Below are 23,650 nucleotides of genomic sequence, written 5' to 3' on the forward strand. Positions count from 1 at the left end.
ACACACACACACACACACACACACACACACACACACACACACACACACACACACACACACACACACACACACACACACACACACACACACACACACACACACACACACACACACACACACACACACACACACACACACACACACACACACACACACACACACACACACACACACACACACACACACACACACACACACACACACACACACACACACACACACACACGCACGGATAGAGAGAGAAAAACACGCTCGTGCAGGAGCACGCTTTCATTACAGAGGTGTGTCAAAAAGTCTTGATCGTGTTTAGTATGCACATATACGGCACAACATTGACCATTCAGTCTGTCTCAAAATATTGTAGCATGATTGACCTGCTTTGTCTTTAATGACGTGGATCTCGAACGTTTGGCTTTTGTCGATTGTTCATTTATCTTTGGAATAAGGTTTTTTCCCGTGTAATCCTTTTTTCCTGCCCATTTTCTCATCGCCACGCATTTTACGCTTTACCGTACCAGTTAAACAAAAAAAAAATGGAGGAGACCACACACATATAGAACAAATTGAAATTAAATTTGGTCCCTTTGCATTTTTTCCCCTAACTGCGGTAGTCTACAAAACACATCTCAAATACAAATGAGTGGTTAGCACGCAGAGTAGTACAACGTAATACAATAGAGAAATAATTCGATAGACGAGCCAGAAATAACACGCCATGTGCCTCCGATGATATATCCTGAAACGTTCATGCGCATCTCAGCGCCAAGCGGACTCCGTTTCTAGTCCGCGCTGGCCAGCGTGAAAGAACGTGGCTTATGCATTCCAACCCGCCGACCCCCTGGCCCTCTCCGGCCTCTCCCAAATCTCATCATGAGGTCACCAAGGTGAGCGGGCGGATGTAGCCCAGTTCGATGGCCTGCCGACAAACTGGGTACCTTGCAGGCACTAATACAGTTGCGCTAATACATCCAAATACCTCCGCGGTCTCGCGCGAAACACTTCGGATTGCCTGACGAATGTGCGTATACTTTTTTTTTTCCGCCGCATGCCATAGCGCGCGGCGCCGCGGCGGCATAGCGGACCGCGGCGACCGCGGCTGTGCGGAATGCGTGTCTGCGCATGCGCCGTGGGACGGCTTGCGCGCGGGTCATTCCCCGCGGGCGGCGTCGGTGTGTTTATTGTCGGGTGGACTGCTGGCGTCAACCGTTGTGTGGTAAAGCGTGCTACGATAGCGGATACATGCCGAGCCCAATGGTGAGTGTTACCTCTACAGCAGCTTGGCGTGCTCGATTCTGAACAGGCGCGGCTGCGCGGGGACCCAGCGGCGGTCGCTTCTTCCGCGACCCCGTCACAATGGCGGCCTTTCTTGTCGGCCGAGGCGTGCGGACCAAGGGGCAGCGCTGGCTACAGCGTACGCGCAAACGCTGTCAGATCTGCCGCGATTCGAACTGCCCGAGCAGCGATCACTCGCATGCGTTGGTCGCTAAATTTAATGCGATTAGCGCTGCATCGAGGAAGCCATGTGGAAAGCACGGGAACTTGTCAGTGCGAGGCGTTGGTCGCGTTGGCCCGACTCTCAAGGGACGGTTTTCGCTACGTTTGCACCGAAGCTAGTGGCATCACGAGCATCGCTCGGCGTTGCTCCTGGCTAAGCTGCCATTTTTATGCAAAGGAATTCTCGGATGGCGTGAGCCGGAACCTGGCTGCAGTGCAGTAACGGTGCGCGAGATAAGATCAGCTTTTACGCGCACGTATGCAATGCACCGCAGTGTAGCGCTGGCCCTTGCGGGACAGCGGTGCGTGTTTGAAGTGCCTCGTACTACTTCTCAGTGCGCAAAATAATGAAAAATGAGGTGTGGTAGCGTTTGGCAGTCGCCGCATATTTATAGCGCTTAGGTTCACAAGTGTGTGGCTGTTTGCTAGGAATCAAGTCGAACAAAGATTGAGACGAGGAGCGAGACGTTGGGTGTGGGAGCGGCTGACAAAGACGGCACACTTGCTTAGGCTAGTGCTCCCGATCATTCAGGACACACGCGTTGGTTGCATGGCGCAGACTTTTTTCACGGAGCGCTCAATTAGCTTAATCTGAGGGGTCATAAACGAGGTTCTGTTTCACCAGCTCACGCCGCGCGCTGGGTGGTTTAACGCGTCTCGCGGCGCTCCTCGCGTTGTCGACGCCCGCGCAGGCCGCAGGCGTGCTCTCTCAGCTCCGCCTATTTCCGGAGCGGCATTTTTGCGTCTGGGATTCATTTGGGGGAATTGTGCTGAACCGTGCGCTTTGAAGCCCGTGCGACGGCTGGTTGAGGCTTCTGGCTAGCTGGCAACACTAACCTAAACCAGCTCTTTAAGTGTTAGGTTTCTGCGTATGATTGGTCGTAACGAAGTCCGGAGAGGGGTCCTGCTTCTTGAGACGAGGGCATAACAGAAAATAGCAGCTTAATTTCTGTGGTAGCATCAAACGAGGTGAGTGACCGTGCAGTTAGAATCTGCAGTGCAACCATAGCGAAACAAAGCAACGCTGCGCACTTTTCTTAAATTTTAATGTGATTGAAGAAAAAGTCTTGCTGCAGCGAAGAGACCACTCCACATTGTGAAATTTCCATAATAATTTGGACCAATGTGATAGTGTGCACAGCACATGTACCAAAAAGAAGACCTTAATGCTGGTTTGAATGGCAGTTAATCATTGGAGCAAAAGGTTATGAAAGTGGTGTGGGGCCAGAAAGATGTTGCTAGCGGACTAGTGTATACCATTCGGGGCATTGCATGTTTATGTGTGCAACTAACTGTGACTGTTTCCAGCGTATTCTGGTATGGATGTATACATCCTTTCATTGATTACGGAGATAAAGGTTAAAGAACATACTGTTTGGATAATTTCTGATGCATGAAGGAAACTTGTCATGCTACTGACTACATGTCTGGGCATGTTTTCAGTTGTTTATTATTTCATATTGATTGATATGGCCTTTTCATAGATAGGCGCATTACTTGTCTGCTCACACTTGTCAATATCCTGGAGTATGTACTGTGACCTATATAGATATGTGGTGATGGTAAGCTCAGCTCTGTGAGTAACATGTTAACTTTGAAGTACTTATTGAGACAAAACTTGCCAGAGTTCTGAATGATTGGCTTTGAATCAAGAGCCAATTTCTTTAACTTAGTTAACTTATGGTTGAGTGAACAGCATACTGTTTCTGAAAAGGTATTTATTAGTGAATATATGAGGTATGAAAAACATACTGCTTTACTAAAAATGCATGTTCTAGAAACTGCCAGGTATTAGCAAGTTGAAGCTGCAATGTCTGGTTCGGTTGTGGCTGAAAATGATGAATCATTGCAGGGGTGAGGACTTGGGGTGTTTAGGCGAATGTTGTGCAAAATACTGTGCATTCATTTAGCCTTGAGCATTGCCATGTGAGGGGAGATATCATTTTTCACGGCACTGTGTTTTGCTCCTTGCAGTGTTACTCTTTGTGAATGCATACAGTGCAACAGTGATGAATAATTTGACATATTGCTGTTTTACGGGGCACTTCTCATCCATGGGGTATAGAAGAATGGGCCTCGTGTGAACACTGTTCTGCTTCATGCTGGATTCTCTCTGGACAAACTGGGGTCTGTTTGGTCACTAAATAAATGCTTTCAGTGAAAGGCACTATAGTAGGATATACCTTTGAAAAACAGCAGTTGGCAATATTGGTCCTTGGCCCGTGATCTCTAATGCTTTGGCTATGCCATTTGGCTTGTTATGGATAAGTTACACCAACCTGTTACAAATGGCAAACCACTATTATCGTCACCATTGGTGCTATATTAATCCACTAACCAATTGCAACAGTGAACGAAATCAGGTCTTTAATGTTAATGTTTAATGTTTTTGTTTAATGCATTAAACAAGACTGAAGTACCAGATTATTGCATTTATTATTTAATCTTCTGATTAGCTTGCATGTTTAGGTAGTAATTACAAACCGTAACAGTGGACTATTTCGTTATTGCAAAGGAACAATTCTGAGTGGCAGTCATGAATGAAGGGACGCTGCAGAGGACAGCTCCATCTAATTATTGTTCTCAGTAAAAATGGATTCTCCTACCCTTTCAGGCTACGTTGACGTCTGTCCTGCACCTGAAGGCGCATTTATTGGCGAGAAAATTCGACTTGAATATCGTCCCGCCAGTTGATTCAAACTTGTGATGTCCTTACTTGAAAAGGGCGGATTACCACCATTTTGCAGTTAATGGTGGTATATTTTAGCCTCTGGGATACATGCCAAAAAATCAGTGTCGACGCATGCAATGTCCATGCGAAAGCGGCCAGTGATGGCGACACCTGTATTCTGTTTTTTGGGAATTTTCTAGCTTATGCAAGCGCCATTTTCATTGAAAATGGCCTCTTAATGATTAGAATGCAGTACCCTATGAATAGAGGTCAACATCTGTCTGGCCTCAGTGTCTCTTTAATTTTTATACAGCCGTCACAGTAAGAAGCTTTTATCACCAGTGACAGCGCCCGCCGCGATGGCTCAGTGGCTAGGGCGCTCGGCTACTGATCCGGAGTTCCCGGGTTCGAACCCGACCGCAGCGGCTGCGTTTTCGCGGAGGCAAAATGCTAAGGCGTCCGTGTGCTGTGCGATGTCAGTGCACATTAAAGATCCCCAGGGGGTCGAAATTATTCCGGAGCACTCCACTCCGGCACCTCTTTTTTCCTTTCTTCTTTCACTCCCTCCTTTATCCCTTCCCTTATGGCGCATTCAGGTGTCCGTGGATATACGAGACAGATACTGTGCCCCATTTCCTCCCCCCCCCAAAAAAAAAAAAAAACAGTGACAGTTAGTTCCTTACTTCAGTTGGAGGGAAAACTCACTTCATTGTTTGAAGATTTCTGGTGCACTGTGATACTGATAAAAAAACAGTGCAGAAGTTGGAACAAACAGACAAAAAAAGGCCTGCTTTGAGTTCAAAGAAACAATGATTTCTTGCCCTACTTGCAGATTAATGTACTTTGACAGCTGGCTTAATTTGTTTTGATATTGTCTCTGCAACAATGAGTCACAAAGGCACACATGAAATCAAACCGAGACAGATATGAAACAATCTTCATTTCACAATTTTTCACCATTTTGTGCTTATATCATCCGAAAAATTGCTGCTTGTAATCACCAGTGCCATCAAATGTTTTGAGCTGCATGGTTTATCACTCTCACAGCCATTCACTCACGCTCATGTCCACTCACTCACATTCACGTTTATGACAACGGAGGGGATGAAAGATTTACTGCTGCGGCTGACTGCGCTCGTGGCTCCTGTGGCATAGCCTGGGTCGTACAGATGTGGTGGCGAGCTGCCCGAGGCTCTGTCCGGCTCTTTGGCCAATTTTCACAGTTACGATGCTCGAAGTGGTCATTTATCACGCATCTTCCACGTCCCGAACAAATGTTACGCACGTGTGCTCCCACACTAGCTGCTGAGATGATGAGTTCAGCGTTAATTAGCTAAGTTGCTTAGACAGATTTTTAAACAGTGTTCATAGGCGTGTGCACGGTTTGCCATTAGTGGGAGCCAAGTTTCAGTGCAGCTGCCTCCTCTCACCTAAGCCCCTACGGTCAAAACTGAGCACAAAGGTGAGGAACGATTATTTCAATGTGATGGAAGTGCAAAATATACAAAATACTATTGAGCAGTAGTTTTTACTTTCATGTGTTACATCGACAGAGGAAGGCAGTCCCTGCGCCTTTGAGACATCAGTGTAACATCACGCTTCCCAAAGAATTTCCATTCCACGTCTGGCATTCTTCGGAAAAATTTTTGAATGTAGGAATATTGTAAGGTACTGTTATGGAAATTTTGAAGGTAATGGTCCATTCTTCTGAATGAGTAGCGAAATTGTTTTTATAAGTTTTTTTTTCATTGCTCGCACCGAGTAGTTAAGACTGGCTTAGAAAACCAATCGCGAACGTTTTTGCCGATAGCAAAAACGTTAATAGCAAAGAAATGCAAGTATGCCGAGGGAAGATCTGCAGGTATATTCATTGCTATAGTGAAATCTTACAATATATATAAAAATTGTAGCTATGAACTCTTTTCCATTCAAAAATGCTTTTGTCCAGGATTGCTGGTTATGTCTAGCACAGAAAATGTGACACATCTGTTTTTTCTTAACTGCAAAAAAGAACCAAAGCCCAAAGTGGCCCATTAAGTAAGCAGTTCTTGGAATGCAACATAATACGTCCTGGCTACCAGTATCATCAAAGAAATGTCAGTCGACTTGGGTATTTAGGCGAAATGTGGACATGTGCGCTAGCATGATTTGTTTCAGTGCAGCGCTGCTCTGCTAGGCTAAGGATGGTGCTGCTGTGTGTGTTCTTTCATGCAAAAGTGAAAGGAGGACATGGCCAACCGGCCATAGCACCTGCCTTGTGCCACTGCTCCACTGCTCACCTGCCTGGCTACACCTTGGCAAGTAAGCCACCCGGTGGGCAGTGGTGCAGTGGCATAAGGCAGGTGCTGTTGAAGGTGTCTCCATCTGTGGGACTTATGTTGCTTGGGTTTGGTTGCGACCCAGGTTGCTCTTCCTGAGCAGCCATTATTAAATGGGCTGCTGCCCGACACGGTGGGCAGGTTGCTCACCACCCAGTAGGCAGATGAGTAGCTTGCCACAAAACCAGGTTCAGGCAAACAGACAAAAAAAGCAGACAGACAGACACAAACATACAACTCCTCCCAAATGTGGGGAATGGCCACTATAAGTGCTAGTGCACTAGAAACCTACATGGCCATTACACTGCACTATAAACAATGACTGAACAAGTGTGAGTGAGTAAATGTATGGGGCAACTTTGCACCCCCCTAGATGAATAGGGGGGGGGGGTGTTGCACCTCTTGCCCCCCCCCCCCCCCCCTCCCCCCCCCCCTTTGCGCACGCCTATGATGGTGCTTAAGGGGACCCAGAAAGGGGCTGTCAATAAGGTTGCGATATGTCTGGGATGTTAAATTCTTTATAATTCTCCAGCAAGAATTATTTTAATGCGTTTTATGGAAGCTGAGTTATATGCAGACAAAATTTGAACTTCCGCGTCTTCAAGCGTTTCCCTCTCCTCTTGCACGCCAAAACGGCGGCGCTCCTCCGCTGGCCCAGCCTAATCGGCCGCTCCCCTACCTTCGCTGGCTGCGGCGTGCGCGGAGTGGCCGCGGCCGCTGTAGCGCGTGACGTCTGAAAGAACTTGGCGCTGTGAACCAACGATAACCCCCGGCTGCTGACGTCACTTGCACAATGTGACGTCGTATGCTAGGTTTTTGCCCGAAAGCCCGGCACCGCGCATCGCCGCGAGGTGCGAAAGCGGCAATTTTTAAAAATGTTTTGTAAATTTCCCGCTCGCTTTTGAGGTCACGTACGTGGCATGGATGCTCGGTGGCCTGTACTCTACATAGTGCAAGCATTTTAAAGCCAAGCTCAAACACCCCTCTCTGTGGCTCTTTAAGTAACGAGTTTGCCATTTACAGTGGTCTCGGACGGTGTCTAAGCCAGGGGTAGGAAACTCCGGATAGTTTGTTTCAACTACTGCAGTGCACGTGGTGACTGGAGGTGAACTGAGGCTTAAATAAAAACTGAAGAATTCCCGCTCATGCATGTAGTGCAATAAGGCTTCGCCGTGGCTGAATTGTCTGAGTGACTGGGAGATGAAGCTGCTCTTTTTTCGACGGCGGTGATTCAAATCCTGTTCGGGTATGAAGTTTTTTTATGCTGGATGCCGTTGTCATGACGATGATATGACGCTCTAGTTGGCTTCCCTCCGACTTTTGTGGTAGGAATTGGCGCTAACGTCTGTGTGTATTTGGTGGACAGTAATGTATATGGAAGTTTCCAACCCCTGTTTAAGTATCAATATTGGGTTTGCCTTGACAATGACGAGTCCGTGAGTCTGCATGAACACATTGGAGGCAAGTGGCAACTATGAATACTTTGCATGGCATAGGGAATGGAGAGTGTTTTTGAAATATCAAATGAGTTCCTCACGAAAAGGGAAATGGCTGGAATGGGCCCCAAGTACAGATTTGCCATGCGGAAAAAGGATCCAAAGGGCAGTGGTCATTATCAATCCCTTTACAACAGCCTCTTGGGCTTGCTTGGGGCATAGTTAAGAGCAAAGCTGGCTTCGTCTAGCCAGAGCAGATATGTGTGAATGATCTGTGGACACACCTGCCGTGCAGTACGTTGTCTGCGCTGCATATAACCCCTGTCTGGAGGAGGCTTTAGAAACCAGTCCATCGTAGTCCGTCGCGTCGCTGGTTGAGGAAATGTTGTTCGTGGAAGAATGCTTATGCAGCTAACTTTTGAGCCATTTTGCAGTGCGGGCCCTTCTGAAATGGTGGGACGTAACTGAGAAAAAGCCCTAGAAGTTCTTAGAGAAAATCGTAGTATCCAGTTCAAAGGAGTACTCATGCTGTCCAGATGTCAGTGCGGGTAGAAATGTTGAAATGGGAGCGTGCACACAGAAGTTATTTCACTTACAGCATTGAAAAGCACATAGATGAAACAAAGTCGCATTTCACGAGCCCATTTCACTCTCACAGTGCCGAAGATTGGGTGCCATAAATCAGAACCATGCCTTGCACACATGCAGTGGAAGCTTGTATGCAGTTGTTGACTTGCCAGGGCAGCCTGCTGCAGCCCAAACTGCCGGCGGCATAGTTCTGCGTACATGATGCTGACGGGAGCCTGTGTATGACCCTAAAAGAAAAAAAAGAGCATGGGGGAGCTTAATTCTCATTTCTTTCCTGCTGTACGAGCACAGTTCGGTGTCCAGCATGCCGGCACCCTTTGACCTGTTTATGAAAAGCTCCTTGGCCCCCTCCTGCCCCTCGCCCTCAGTCTCCTGTTCTCATCATATTTTTGGCTATGATGCCTGTCGGACGGTTATTTCTTCATTGTCTTCTCGGTATCGGCTGTTTGAACAGCAGCACTCGCTTGCATGATACTTTTAGGCGAAGCGAAAACTGTCCCCTCAAGCTTGATTCTTATTAGCTTTCATTCGCTTGTACTGCTTTTCTTTTGTAGCTTTTTTTCTCGAGCGAAAAGGTGACGAAACTCGGAGACATTATATTTTAGTTCTCTATCCCGACTATATAAAAATTACGTTCGACGTGTACGTCCAACCAATCAAAAAGGGTGTGGCCAATTTGGCTGCCACCTCACATCCATTTCCGAAAATCGCCGCAACGTTTCATTGCAATAAGCCCGAAATTATCATTTCTGGAGCAGATTAAAACATGAAAAGGCCACAGAAAGGGGTGTTTGAGCTTGGCTTTAAAATATTTGCACTATGTAGAGTACAGGTCACCGAGCATCCATGCCGCGTACGAGACCTCAAGAGCGAGTGGGAAATTTACAATACATTTTCAAAAATTCCAGCTTCCGCACCTCGAGGCGACACGTGGTGCGGGGCTTTTGCGCGAAAACCTGGCAGACGACGTCATGTCTTGCAAATGACGTAAGCAGCCAAGGGTAATCATTGGTTCATAGCACCAAATTCTTTCCGTCACGCGCTACCGCGGCCGGCGGAGGTAGGGAAGGGGCCGAGCGGCCGTTTTGGCTTGCGAGAGGAGAGGGAAAGGCGCAACGATGCGGAAGTTCAAATTTTGTCTGCATATAACTCAGCTTCCACAAAATGCATTAAAATAATTCTTGGTGGGGGATAATTGTGAACCGTCGTCTTTTAACATCCCAGACATATCGCACCTTTATTGAGACCCCCTTTCTGGGTCCCTTTAAATATTACCTCTTCAGTTATCTCCTTGCCGTCACGGCATTACCATGTTTGATACTATGCATACAAAACATAAAAGCCACTTGCTTGATTTGGGACGCAGGGCTCCTTGAAGTATATGATAGAAATAAGAACCTCTGCTGAACCTGGATTTTAATTTTTATAAAAGTGAATGACACCATGATTACAAGCCCCTTTTCTTCTGGCGTTAACGAAATGCATGTTTGGTTCTCACGTCGTTTCTGGGCTTGAGCCGAGATTGTGCAGTTCGAGAGCTGGGTCAAGTAGGTCAGGTCCATCGCGTGGGTCCGGTCCAATAAAACAATTACTGCCAGAGCAGAGCTCTACAATGCACGCACCCGGGCATAGAAAAACCTAAGCATCCGCTGCAGTACTCAAGATCCCACCTTACCTATTATTGCTGAGAAGCGGACAGTCATTTCAGCAGTAAGCATTGGAGCTGTGCATATATGAGCTCGAGCCGTGTAGGAGGTGTGACAAGAGACATTGACCTTTCTTGTAGTGGTAATGCGAAATTCAATCTATGGATCTGACATAACTCACAGTGGCACATTACACCTGCAAAGGGCCTGCGCCCATGTCAATGGTGAACTAGTAAGGCAAACAGCAACAAAAGATTGCCATTCCTGTGCCAGCAGAATCCTCTGCTTAGGGTCGTCCAAATACCGGCATGATGCCTTATGCTGCCTCGAGTGCCCTCAGCAGTGAAATTTGCCTCTTTCAACTGTCAACAACATAAATATAACTAAGTGGATACCGTCATCGCGAAACACATGCGACAGACTTCGCTGCCGCGTCCACTCGCCTTTCACATCCACTAGCCATCGACTAATGTCCAGTCTAATGTCCAGACCGACTTTGTATCAAGTTCAGGTCGTCCTGCAGCAATGACTGGTCGTTTGTAGTGCTAACACGGTGGTAAAGAATGCAATCATCTGCGAACAAACAGATGGATGATGAAATGCCGACAGGAAGGTCATTGATAAAGACAAGAAACAGGAGCGGCCCAAGAACTGAGCCCTGAGGCACTCCAGAGGTGACTTTAGTGACGGTAGAAGGATGGTTGTTGATGACGGTGTATTGCGAACGATTAGTTAGGAAACTGCAAATCCATGATAATATGAGCGGGCGCAGTGAAAGGGAGGAAAGTTTAGCCAAGAGGCGCTGGTGAGGAACTCGGTCGAAACCTTTCGAAAAATCGAGGTAGATAATATCTGTTTGAGACAAGGAGTCAAGATTTAGGGGGAGGTCAGTCGTAAATTCGAAAAGTTGAGTTTCACATGAGTAGCCAGAACGGAATCCGTGTTGGTTTGGAAAGAAAAAAGAATTTCTATCGAGGTGATATCTACTTGGGAGTAAATAATATGTTCAAGTAGTTTACACGCAATGCATGTTAGCGAGATGGGACGATAATTTGATGGATCAGAGCGGTTACCTGCCTTAAAGCAAGGCACGACTCGGCTAATCTTCCACTCAGACGGGATTTGGCCACTAGAAATGGATTGCGTAAAAATGATTTGCAGGAAATGACAGGATATTACATTGGTACCTTTAAGAATTTTCGCAGAAATGTTGTCGGGCCCAGGAGCACTTGATACCTTTAAATCTTCAATAAGTCTACGTATTCCTTCGGCTGAGATGCTAACAGGTGGCATTTCAGATACATTTAGGCTCTGTGATGTAGGAATGTTTGCGGCTGGTTCGTTGGTGAAAGCAGATGAGAAGTACGTATTCATTACGTCCGAGCGAAGCTCATTTGGAACATGACAACCATCTTGATCTAATAAAGATATATTATGTGAACCGCTACGACCTGGAGTTAAAATAGTCCAAAACTTTTTTGGGTTGTTTCGAAGGATATCGAGTAGGTCATTGTTGTAAAAGTTTTGTTTAGTGCTCTCGCACTCACATGACCTCTCACACTCACATGGATACTCACCCACACTCACATCCACTCGCACAACCACTTCCTCACACTCACAGAGCAGCGTAGCGGCTTGCAGCAAGGAAACAGGCTTCCAAGTCCACAAAGGAGATGTATATTCACACTGTCCTCCAGCGATGCATACTCAGCTACCCCATCCCAAATGCTCCAAGCATACCTGCATGTTCCCATAACACTGTCACTGGATGCTAAATATATTGCAGTGGCAACGCAGTTGGGTCAATCGTCTCAAATACGGTACTTCCTTGTGCTTTTGCACTTTCCTCGTAATTGGTCTATGCACCACAGCAATCCATATTTGACGCTGGTCAGAACTTTAATGCCCGACGAAACGATGCAGACTAACACTCTGCAGCAGCGGACCTCAACACGAGTCGTGCACATCGCACACATGTCTCCACAACCCAGCTGTTTCTGCTCCTCTGGCTGTTACTGCATCCATAGACAACTCAGTGGTGCCCAGATGACTTTCTGTTCTTGCAGGAGGATGACAGGGACATGTTTAAGCACTCTCAGAGGTTGCAAAGCCCGCTTGTTGTGCATGGTGCAAAGGCACCTTGTAGCGTTTTGTCAGCCCGGCGAAAGATGGCGCTGATGCTTGGGCTTTAGACTAAAGTACATGCAAACCGGTCCCGCCGTGAGAATACCGTATTCTGGTCTATACGAAAGTGACAAAGACAGTGAAAAAGGCAGAATACAAGACTGAATGCAAGAACAAAATAAGCTTATAAGTGGCAGTCGAAAGCCTTACGAGAAGAAAGCGATTTCCTCTTCAGATAAGGCGACATGAAATGGCCGATATCTTTGTGAAGTTCCTTGGTGATGTAAGCGTATGCAACTTCACAGGTGATCTGACCACTTTGAGTGTAAATAAAGAGCTCTCATGCAGTGAAACAAAGCTATGCACTTGCATATGAGCCACTAAGTGGAGTGAAAGTCCACATCACTGTTCATATCAGTTGTGTGCTTGCGCAGGTCGTGTTCATACTACATCGCCTGGAAGGAGAAAACTCATACGGTGCTGGGGAGGACATGCTAGGAGTGGTTCAAAAAGGAGCGGATAGGGGGTGCAAGAAATGGTATCACATACGTAAAAAGCAGTGATTGCTGTGATAGGAAAAGTACGGGGAGGACACAAGAATTAAAAACAAAGATAGAGAAATTCCATTAACAGCTGGCTTCGTTGCATAAAATGAGAGAAAAGCACATTTGCGAGCATGGTTAAAACAGCAAAAGGCTCATCCTACTGATACGTGATTGATTGAGGAAAGCGTGTGTTCCATGTGCTATGCTGGGCTACCCTTGTGTGTGTTTCTGCATGTTAACAGCGTCAGGAGCATCGCTTGATGGGGATCGCATCTGCCCCGTGTTTTTATTGCAAAAGCACTACTTCACAGGGTCAAACCCAACCAAGAATCTTGTGGCGTCTCTGACCTTGAGGGCGCAGAAGTAAAATAAATATTGCTGCAACTGGGTTTCAAACCTGCTGGCCACTGCACAGGAGAACTATGCTATTGCCGCAGCTGATCAGGCCTCGTGTTAAACTGCAAGAAACTGCAAGACACCTCACAATGTTGTCTTCATCAACTTTCATCTGCGACGCGAACAGATCAGCTTAACCTAAGTCTGATATCGTTGCTAGATGTGACTATGACGCAAACTACGACGGAGCAAAGCAAAACCATGAGCCTAGGAGGCTAAACACATGCTTTAGCACGTCTACTTGATTTAACCACATTAAAACCCTACCACTTTCTTTAACCGCCACGCCAATTGCAGGTTTTAACACTATTAAAGGAGTATAGGCATTGAATTTTTGCTTGCGTGTTTTCTTTGAAATATTGTGATGGGCATTGGTATACATGGATCACCCCATGGCATCCCCCTATGACTGCGAAGTAATTCATAATTGAATATGTTGTTGATGCTGTTCCTGTTTCAACGCCCAAATCATGGCTATGAGTCTGTAAGATGTGTTTAGGTCACATAAGATATAATGACTTATACGTAGTATTAATTCACTACAGTGTGTAAGCCAGCCTGTTTTAAGAACTGGGGTGACAACAAACGATGTATCAGCAGTCATACTACAGTTTTTTTTTTCATTCCTCACGTGACCAAAACACACCTTACACTTCGTAGATGTTGGTTGGTTTATGAATTCAAAACATCATGGAAAAAAATTACCTTGATTATTTATCAGTCATAGGCAAATACCACAGGGTGATCCACATTTTTTAATGTCTTATGCATCATAACGGAGAAAAAAATATGCAACTAAAACTAGGTGTCTGCAGTTTTTTAACTGCTAGCCTTTGTTGAATTAACTGATCAGTTAAATGGTTTCATTCAGTTCCATGAATTATTACAATAAAGGAAAACAAGAGTATGTTTTGTATTATGGTTATAAAGCTACAATGTAGTCATGATGAACGGAAGGTTCAGGTTCTTTTTCATGTTCTGGGAAGGGATGAACCATAAGTACAGGTTGAAGTTTTTGGTTTTTATTTTTTTTATCTTTGGCGGATTTTTTTAGTCTACTGAACACAATTTTTTGCAAGTATTTTATGAATGAAATACTGGTTTTTGATTTGGTGATATGTGGTTTTCCTGTGGGGTCAAAAGTTTTTAGAATTTATCTTGACCTTTTTTTAGCAAAAGGATGCTTTGCACATTATTGCTGTGTAGCAGGGAACAGCCAATGAACACTTCACTTGGCGCATGTTTTAGAACAACTCGTGAAGAGGGGGTTTTATGATGTCAATTCACCTGCTCTCGCAGGATGGATACAAGAGCATTGGTTTGTTCCTGCATGCAAGTCTTGCGGGCAACCAGCCTCATACCAAGGCAACGTCTCTGCTTTCCATTGTAATGTTTTGGAAGAAAACTTATGGACCTCCTTCACCCCGCGACGTCACGAAGATGCGGTGGCGCTGATGTTAGCAGCGACTTTCGCATGGTAGGCAAAACAGGTTCCGCTTGCCCGTGCCTACCGCAGCTGCCGCAGCTACCGGCGGCTGCTTCAAGCCTGTGCACTGCAGAAGCAGCATGTACTGACCAGCTGTGTCACTGCTGGATCCGCGTAGTAGCATAAAAAATATTAAATTAGCCTCGATAGGTTTCTCGCGCATAAATGCCGCATTCGGAAACTGGCTAACAGGCATTCGGCCACTGTAGTAAAGCGCGAAGTCTGGGAGTCGATAGGCACTGCCACTCAATTCACTTAATAGCATGCAAGTTACTGCGTTCATTCACCTGAACTTCAGGATAGTAGGCTGATAATTGCTCAAGGAAAAAAAGACATATGTAGCTGCACACGTACTTATCACCTTGAGCCGGAGTGCACGAAGCGCCGACAGGTTCACTCGCCCCCAAGGAAAGCGTTCTTTTGTTAATAGCACACCATGTTTTAATGGCGCGTTTTATGACATTTAATATTTACTTGAAACTGTTTCTTGATATGACGACGTAATTATTTCATTCGAGTAGAAAGAGGTCTGGTAAGTTGTGTCAATCTTGCGCGGTCGCATTGGTGTGCTTAGAATAGCGTTCCTTAATTGTGCTAAACGCCATATGCTTTTTCACTGCATCATGCATGTGTCATGTTTCATGAGGTAGTACATGATCGCGAAGCTTGTTTGGAAAGAAGCAGCCGCAGGCGTGCTACTAACAGACACGTGGCGAGATTGAGAGGGGACGCGGCAATTAAAAGTGTTTTCGTTATTCATGCATGCGATATGTAACTAAACTTGGTGCAAATATGAAATTCCTACGCTAGTTTCAGTAATTCCTTTTATTTATAGCTATACCTGGTGCAGTTCTGGGTAATTATAATTAACACCGTCGTCAAGTCCCCCCAAGGTCTAAATAATTGAGTAGATAGTCCGCAGTTTTTTTTATGCCAGCATGTACATAAAGCCCTGTTCTGTACGATGATGCGATTAGTTCTTTTTCTATATGATCAGTACTTATGCATGCACAGTTACATGAAAACGTTTCTTACAAGAGATAACTAACACAGTACTGCACGTGTAGGGAATAAAATCGAGAGATTTATTACGCTCCTCAAAGTCTCAGGAATAGTTTGCGACAAATGGAATCATTTGATTTTCATGCGAATTACGAAGGTGAGTGATCCAGTCGCAGAAAATGTGAGAGGTCGCAAAACGAACCATAAAGTTTATTCCCTCTTTTATGGCATCTTCGCTTTCGCTTTGGTCAAAGAAATGCGGCACTGAAATCAAAGAAATTACCTCACAATTTTTGACGACCACACATCTAAAAAGCGTAATTTATAAATTTGTACTCAATATTTTGCTATAATTTTTCGTCACGAAACTAGACTTCAGGGATATAGGAAAGAAAATAATTCTAGAAATCAACAATTTTCACCAAATCGACCAGCTTAACAAGAGGACAAGTTGGCCTGGCTGGTGCGTGGTCATGCGGCTAAAAACAGCGCTAAGCGAGAAAGGAGATCAGGGACACGACGCTGTCCCCACTTTTCGCAAAGCGCGACACGACACGTACGTATGTCAGCAGACGATGAGCGCATGTCTGCTCCGACGAAACAAGGCCAGCACTTCCCCTCACTATTGTCCCGAAGTAAAATCATTCCGGCTAGTGCAGAGTGTCAAAACTTGTTTTATTCAATGCCTAGCGCATAAATAAATGGCAGGAACGCTTTCTACATGTTTACTACTAACCATATATACAATACAGTGCAAATTATTTCTCTTTATAGGCCGCACGTGGACAACGCGAGCTCGTGTACTTCGACAAATTATTAAGTTGGAAGCATCGACCATTGCTATGATTCGCAGAAACTGGAAACGCGCCTACAAGCCTTGAAAACCCGCGCACAACACCTATCCGCGACGCCACTCCCCGACCTTTTGCCTACCACGAGCTCGCTAGCGACTGCAGCGCCACCTCGTTTGTTTACAAACATGCAGGAGGTCCATATACAGTGATATACAGATTCAATACAGTGAATGTTTATTATAGTAGTAGCTATGGGAGGGATTTTTTGTCCGTTGAGCACTAAGTTCACCTCCCATCAAATCGTTTGGTGCAGTGTGGCAGTGCGCTGCACGCACAATATGGTGTATACAGTTGCAGTGGAAATTGCTGTGTACTTTTTCTGCACTCTTGACGACTTAGCCATTTCCCTTAAGCATTGAACAAGTTTTCGTGGAGCTGGCTGACGCAGTCCTTGACATTGCAGCATCCACAGGAGCAGGATGACCGGTAGCAGTGAGGGCCCCATGGGTCTGCTGTGACGATGGTGTGGAGTGTGCTGCTCCTGGGCGTGCTGGTGGGCCAGGCCTGGGCGGCGCACTATGTGTCAGCCGACGACTGCGATTGGCGCACGGGGCAGCCTTCCTCCGAGGTGGCCCTGCGGTGCCGCCTGCAGGCCCTGCGCACTGGTCCCGATGGCACGAACTTCAGCCTCATCCAGCCTGACCACACAACCAGCCTTACAGTGCTGTGCAGTGCCCTCTTCACAGAGAGCCACCTGGGCAACACGACATTCAGCAGCCTGCGCTCCTTGCGTGCCTTGCACCTCGAGCAGTGCAAGCTATCCGAGGTGCCCGAGAGGGCATTTGTGGGACTCACAGAGCTGCGCAACCTGACTGTGCGGACTTACAATGGGGACTGGGGGGCGCTTTCCTTGGCGCTGGCGCCACGGGCCTTGGAAGGGCTCGGTCTGCTTCAGCGGCTGGACCTTGGTCACAACAACGTGGTGGCACTGCCACCGACAGGCCTGTGTGGTCTGCGGCAGCTGCGCTCGCTCAACCTGACGCACAATGCTCTCGAGACAGTGGCTGGACTGGGCTGCCTCGGTGCCCTTGCCGAGCTGGACATGTCGCACAACAGGCTCAGTCAGTTAGACGATGGGATTCTTGCTTCCCTTGGGAGCTTGCGTTGGCTACGGCTGCGCCACAACCGGCTGGACCGGCTGGCGCCGGCTGCCCTGGCAGGCCTGTCTCAGTTGCAGCTCCTTGACCTATCGCACAACCGACTCAGTGGGGGGCTGCCCCCTGGTCTCCTTGCCGGCACTGACTTAAGGGAGTTGTACTTGCAGAACAACACACTCAGCCTTCTATCACCGCACATGTTCTCTGGCCTGCAGCAGCTTGTAATCCTGAACTTAAGCCGGAATCATCTCTCCAGTGATGGCATCACGCACGATACTTTTGCAGACCTCATTCGCCTTGTCATTCTGGACCTGAGTTACAACCAGCTGAGGCAAGTCAATGGCAGCACATTCCAGTCCCAGTACAGCCTGCAAATCTTGCACCTGGAGCATAACTTGATTGAGAGTGTTGATGACAATGCTTTCTCAGCACTGTACAACCTGCACACACTCATGCTGAGTGATAACCAGCTGAGTCATCTTAGTGTGTTCACCCTCAATGGCCTCTATGTGCTTATTAACTTGGCTCTAGATCACAACCGGCTGGAAAGCATCCATCTAGAAGGCTTTCGCAATTGCAGCAGCCTCCAAGACTTGCAGTTGTCTGCAAACAGGTTGGCGACCATTCCCGATGCCCTGCAGTATTTGCACTTTCTCATCAGTCTGGACCTGTCAGACAACCTCATTACCACTGTGTCCAATGCCACCTTGTCTGGAATGCCGAATCTGCACATTTTACGTTTGGCTGGTAACCGTATTGGCAACATGACGAAAGGCACATTTCAGTCACTTCATTCCCTCCGAAGACTTGACTTGTCCAGCAACCAAATAGCAAACCTAGAGCATGGCATCTTTGATGATGCCTCTGCCCTGAATGTGATTTTACTTAATGACAATCTGCTTGATGACATTAATGGGCTGTTTATGAACTTGGCACACTTGAGACTACTCAATGTCTCATGCAACAGTATTGCGTGGTTTGACTATGCTCTTGTGCCTCGTCAGCTGAAGCACTTGGATATTCACCAAAATGCTATTGAGGTGCTGAGCAACTACTATGAGCTGGAGGACAAGATGCATCTCAAAATTCTTGATGCATCTGGTAATCGCATACGAGAAATCAATGCAGCCTCCTTTCCAAACCAGATAGAAGTGATAAACCTTAGTAACAACCGTATCAGCATCATTCATCCTTTTACCTTCATGATAAAGTACAACCTGACCAAGGTAAACCTTACCCAGAATCGTCTACAGAACCTGGACATCAATGCATTCCGCCTGAAGCCCACAAAATCAGCCCTGCCAGAGTTCTGGATAGCCGAAAACATCTACTTCTGTGATTGCAGCATGGAATGGTTGCAGAGAATCAACAGCCTGGATGGACAGTATCCACAAGTGATGGATCTAGCCAAAGTTGTCTGCCAGATGCCATTTGGCCGTCGTCGGCCTCGCTTGTTACTCACTGAAGCAAATTCGTCCGACTTTCTCTGCAAGTACAAAAGCCACTGCTTCGCATTGTGCCATTGTTGTGAGTTTGATGCCTGTGACTGCGAGATGGTATGCCCCGAGAACTGCACGTGTTACGCGGACCAGACTTGGAACAGCAACATTGTAGATTGCAGCTTCACTGCCCATAGCACCATTCCCGGTCGTATCCCAATGGATGTCACGGAGCTGTACTTAGATGGCAATGACATGTCGCACCTGTCGAGTCACAGCTTCATTGGTCGCAAGAACCTACGGGCCCTGTACCTCAACAACAGCAACATCCAGAGCATCCACAATCGCACCTTCAATGGCCTTGTTGGCCTTCAGGCACTGCACCTTGACCACAACAAGATAACCACCCTGCAGGGCTACGAGTTTGAGAACCTGACCAGCCTGCGCGAGTTGCACCTGTCACACAACCGGCTCTCGAGCCTCAGCAATCGGACGTTCGCGCTGCTGCGGTCGCTCGAAGTGCTGCGGCTGGACAACAACTACTTGCTCGAGTTCCCGGTGTGGCAGCTGCGGTCCAATGCGCTCCTGCGCCACGTGCAGCTGGGCCACAACCCTTGGTCGTGCGGCTGCGGCTTCCTGAGCCGCTTCCAGGTGTGGGCACGCGGTAGCCCTCTGCGGGACGCGGCCACCGTGCGGTGCGGTCGCCGGGGCCCCTTCCTGCTAGAGTTCGACGCCTCGTCCTGCGGAGCCAATGGCACGGGCTGGGCCGAGGCGCCGGCAAGTCCCGCTCCACCGCACCCGCTGCCGGGCCTGGTGCCGCTTCTGATCGCAGCACCCTCGGCTCTGGTGCTGCTTCTGCTGGGGGCCGTGCTGGCCGCCTGCTATCGGCGCCAGTTGAAGGTGTGGCTGCACAGCCGCTGCGGCCTGCGGCTCTTCGACCGGGCCTCCGAGGCCCCCGAACGCCTGTTCGATGCCTTCGTCGCCTACTGCCCCAAGGACGAGCCATTCGTGGCCCAGGTGCTGGCTGCCGAGCTCGAGGCCTGCGGCGGCAAGAAGCGGCCCCTGCGGCTGTGCCTTCGCCACCGTGACCTGGCTGTGCCGGGCTGCGTGGCCGAGGCGGCCGTGGTCGAGGCGGTGCAGTGCAGCCATCGGACAGTCGTGGTCATCTCGGAACAGTTCCTGCGCAGCGAGTGGTGCCGCTTCGAGCTGAAGGCGGTGCAGGCGAGCAGCGCGCGCAGGCTAATCGCCGTGCTGCTGGACGACGGCGGCCAAGACCAGTGGGACCTCGAGGCGCGCCAGTGCCTTCGCGCCGCGCTCATCCTGCGCTGGAGCGAGCGCAGGTTCTGGAAAAAGCTCCGCTACGCGCTGCCGGACCCGCAGCGGCCCCAGCGCGGATCCGAGCCGGCGGCGCGCGCCAACGCTGTCAAGCTGGTCTGAGCTCGGGCGGCGGTGTAGTCTTCTCTTTGCCTTAGGGTCGATTTCTACGTTCCTAAAAATCTCCACCACTGTTCAGTGCTGCCGCGGCCTTTTGGGGACGGGAGGGCGACGTGTGTGGCCGAGCCACCGAACGCGCACCAAAGTGGCCTAAGATCGATTGTACATAGAGCCGCTGCGGATCTACTTTTGTACAGATGCCTTTTTTTGTCTTGTTTTTCGTCGGTAGCAGGTCCCCGTGTGGACTGACGTCATAATGCCGTAGTGGTGTAGAGTACAAAGTAGTCGCCTTCTTGTCTAGGAGGTATGCTTTGGTGGGTCACCGGACGTCCTGCTAGAATTGAGTCTGTGATATATTAATAAATGACGTGTCGCCAGTGTAGACGATCACGAATCTGCAGCCTCTTCAACTGTTGCGTCAAGCTCACGTGACGAACGCGCAACACTCTTCAGCAATAGGTAAGTAGCACATGAATTTTTGTAGCCTTGCCAAGACTGGTTCGAAGGAGATGTGATCACCGCGGCTTGCGCATTACTATGTAATCAACGTGAAACATATAGTGTATGTGGTGTAAACCCCAAAACTCGCTTACAAAGCCCGAGACGTGAATTGCACCGGCACCAAAATTCGTCCATATAAGTGAGTGGTGCTCGAATTGTCCTTTTTCGGTACATTGTGAAAGCTCGCTTTGCTGTGCGCAAGGGTGCGGCATACTGGCCGGAGGTGTGTGCAGTTGCATTTTTACCGGGGCATTAAACAGATATCTGGCTTGCTGTGAAGTACCCGGAGGAGTTCCGCGCTAGCAAACTCGATGGTGCTTGTCTGGGCCAAACACTAGTGTTCAAGAGGTTTTGATAAGTTGGTAAGTGCAGCGACAAGCGATAGTGGGTGAAAACGCACTGGAAGATGGACTTGGTGAGACTGGGATAACCTCAGATTGAGGCTTTCATTTTTTTTTGTCTTGGTGAGTTGGTAGTTCTAAATAATTAGCTACCTAGAAATTTAGTTCATACCATAGGTTGCAAACGACATAGGCGGCAATAGACAACCTTGAAACCATTGCTTGAAATGCGCAAACAAAGCTAGCAGGTTCGCTGAGGCAAGTGTACCGACTGGCCACAAGCTTGGGCAATTGCCAGTATATTAACTCCATAGTAATTGCACTCTGTAAGGCCTGCACTGCTTGTGCGTATCTGGCACAGTTAGGGTCGCCTGTATCTTGCTTCGGTGTCGCTGTTCCTCAAGTCTGTGATGTCCCAGACCTTGCATCAGTTCATAACCGAGTTAATGACATTGGGCATTAACTGTCGCTCCTGTGCAATTCAAGAAATGCTGAAGGAATGAAGCTTGTCACGGGTGAGGCTTACATGAACGCTGATTTGCGCAAGGCAGTTGAGCTGCGGTTCATAAAACGCAGTAGGACGTAGGCTGCCTGGAGTTAACTGGCAGCTTGGCTCTGGTATCGAACTAATTCCTTGGTGGGCAGTACATTGCATGCCATTGATATGACACCCACTGTAAGTGAACGCATGAAAAATGTGTTCATGGAGGGGGGAAGTTGGGGTGGGGAGTAGCTGTAATAGAGGAGGGCGTCGAGTTCATACAGTTCAATTCGGATACCGGGGAACCGGGAAAAGTAGAGATTAACGAATAGCCCTTCAAGAACTGCTAAAAAGTTTGATCGTATTTATTAGATGAGCACATGGATGGTGGTCGCCTGCTGTTGAGATAAAAACTGTGGCAACGACGATTTTCGAGAGTTTGGGGACTTGGAGGCAGAAGTGGTTCAAAATGTAGTGGCCTTTGCAGCTTTCGCAGTGCGCGGCAGTAGCAGTGAGCCAGTGTCACATGTGAAAAGGTTCCATGCACAAACTTTAAGCTCTGTGTATTAAGCATGGGTGCACATAGCGTATCCAGTTTATTTTACGCACTCTTGCTCCGTTGCACATTTGAAGCCTTAGTGCCTCGTCTTAACATCTTAGTGGCACGCAAGTGTGCTCGGTGGCCAAGGCGATGCGCGGCCGATAGCCGTCATTCCCGCAGGAAGGCGCGAAGCTCCGAGAAGCGAAATCGAAACTGCGGCGACGGTACCCTTCCATCGTCATGGCGACCGTTGGGCGCACGTGAAGTCCGCAAGCAACACTGCTTCATGCAGTTCACGTTTGAGGTGGGTTATTCAGACGATCACTTGCTGTTTCGATACCACCACGACACTCGTCCACCGGAAGCCAGTCTGGTTTAACCGTTGCCAGCCCAGCTGCGTCCGAATTAACCAACGTCGGACGGCATAGGCATACATAGGCGTTGGCTGGAACCACTTCGGCAATTCAAATTATCCGGGTTTCCAAAAAAAAAGGGGGGGGGGGCAGATTAACGAGGTTTTACTCTAGAGACCGTCGCCACTTGCGCGTGGCCGGCAGTGCGCACTCTCAGATGGCGTCAATTGTCTGCACCTGGCTGGTCAGTGCCTTCTGCGCATGCGCATTTTCGCTCGCAGTAGTGACTAGACTTTACGTACGCTGTGCTAATAGTCTCTAATATATATTGGATTGCCCCGTTTTACTGGCAGAAAGTCGGTAAGAACAGTTTTTAGAAGCTAGAAAACGTATCGCTGTCACGAGATGTTTTCGCATCATCATCAAAACTTTTATTTCCACTGAAATAAAACCCCTTTTTGGAACCCCCGGCACGCAGGCGTAAGGGAGCCCTGCCTAAAGTAACCAGGCTGCATGGGTTTCTTCCTCATATAGTGGAGCTCCTACGGCTTCCCTAGAAACCAAAAGGTGTGTTGTTGGGAGGTGGGGAAAAGGGTTCTCCTTACAGTGATTTATAGCTTTACGAGTAAGATATTTGTTCCGCTATACAACTGAGGAGCAAACTGGGCAGCCTGGTTAGTTTTGGCGAAGACTGTACATCCGTTACAGGTCTTTGAGGGAAGCCCACTGCCAGCTAGCCATCGCACTCCATAATTCTCTCGGCGTCGTCATCGACATCACGAGTTTGAATCGAGTAATGGAGAAAAATATTTTCGACTTCAAAGTTTTCGGTAGTATAGATGCCGGACGAACGACAGCAGGGCCACAGAAAGCAATCGAATTTTACCAATATCAAAAACTGGG

General features: G+C 48.0%; 1 pseudogene across 1 annotated transcript; it reads left to right on the forward strand.

Moving 5' to 3' along the window:
- Positions 1 to 1,095: 1,095 nt before the first annotated feature.
- LOC144099113 (toll-like receptor 6 pseudogene) lies at positions 1,096 to 20,924 on the forward strand (annotated as a pseudogene). The gene is made up of 2 exons (XR_013307310.1): positions 1,096 to 1,254; positions 16,964 to 20,924. The product of XR_013307310.1 is annotated as a toll-like receptor 6 pseudogene (transcript).
- The last annotated feature ends 2,726 nt before the right edge of the window (positions 20,925 to 23,650 follow it).

Source organism: Amblyomma americanum, chromosome 7 (assembly GCF_052857255.1).
Source record: "Amblyomma americanum isolate KBUSLIRL-KWMA chromosome 7, ASM5285725v1, whole genome shotgun sequence".
In the NCBI taxonomy this organism is placed as follows: Eukaryota; Metazoa; Arthropoda; class Arachnida; order Ixodida; family Ixodidae; genus Amblyomma; species Amblyomma americanum.